Here is a 1,130-nt window from a genome sequence, read left to right as displayed (position 1 = left end):
TCTGAGCGGCTTACACTTCGGTGCTAGCCACCAATTTTTATTTGCCCTAACTATGGCCACATATACTGTAAGGGGGAGGGAAACCTACCGGCACCCCCTGTAGTGGTGGTTGGTAGCTGGTTTCTGTCCTTCTAGCTCCGTCAATTCTCTCAGGTGGGGCTCCCTTCTTCAACTTTGAAGAAAGTGGATACAGGGAACTTTTCCTCACACTCTCCTAATACTAGGACATGGGAAGTAGATAGGCAATAGATACAAGACAGGAAACCCTTCTTAACTCACTGAGTGAATTTGTGGTATTCATTGCCGGGAGAGGTAATGATACCCATGAGCATCAATGATTTTAAAAGGGGGTTAAGACAGTTTCATGGAGGAGAAGTTCATCAGTGGCTAAAAGCCATGGTGAGCAAAAGGAACCTCCATATTTAGAGTCTGAAGCCTCTGAAATCCAGAACCAGGAGGAAACATCAGGGCAGGACCTTGACTATTATGTTCAGTTTGCTGGCTCCTCAGAGCAACTGGTTAGCCACCTGCTGTGTGAAACAGCCTGTTGGACTATATGGATTGCCTTTCTGGTCCAGCGAGGTTGTTCTTATGTGCATCTCCAGTTGCTGGCATTATAATAAAGAGATTCCAGATTTAAGATTGATTTCAGATGTGAACAGAGCACTATAACTAGTCTGATTTTCATTCCTGGTCTTATCTTGGGACGCATCTCAGCAGGCAGGCCAATTCCAGAGGGTAGCAAAGTGGAGCAGAGCTTGCTCACAGCTAGGATGACAAGTGTTTTTGTATAGTTTCTGTGCATTCTTACCACTGGGCAAATCCCTTTCTCATCTCCTTTTGTGACTGGTGTCGATCTGGATCCATACCCATCCCAGAAGTTAACCAGTAAGAAGACCCAGACCCAAGAGTTTAACCCATTATAGCAGTTTAATAAAGCACAATATGGATAAGATATAAAATATCTGCTCATGCCAGCCATACAAAGCAAACAGAATAGATAAATGAAATAATGAAGATGATGCCCTAAAAGAAAGACAAAATACCAAATCCTTTCATAAAGTTATTAGATCACACAGAATATGATGCATAAGATGTGTAGAGGCATTATGGATATATTTTATTTATTT

The sequence above is a fragment of the Gekko japonicus genome, unplaced genomic scaffold (genome assembly GCF_001447785.1).
Source record: "Gekko japonicus isolate JY-2015 unplaced genomic scaffold, Gekko_japonicus_V1.1 scaffold5961, whole genome shotgun sequence".
Classification (NCBI taxonomy): domain Eukaryota; kingdom Metazoa; phylum Chordata; class Lepidosauria; order Squamata; family Gekkonidae; genus Gekko; species Gekko japonicus.
This window is presented reverse-complemented; position numbering follows the sequence as displayed.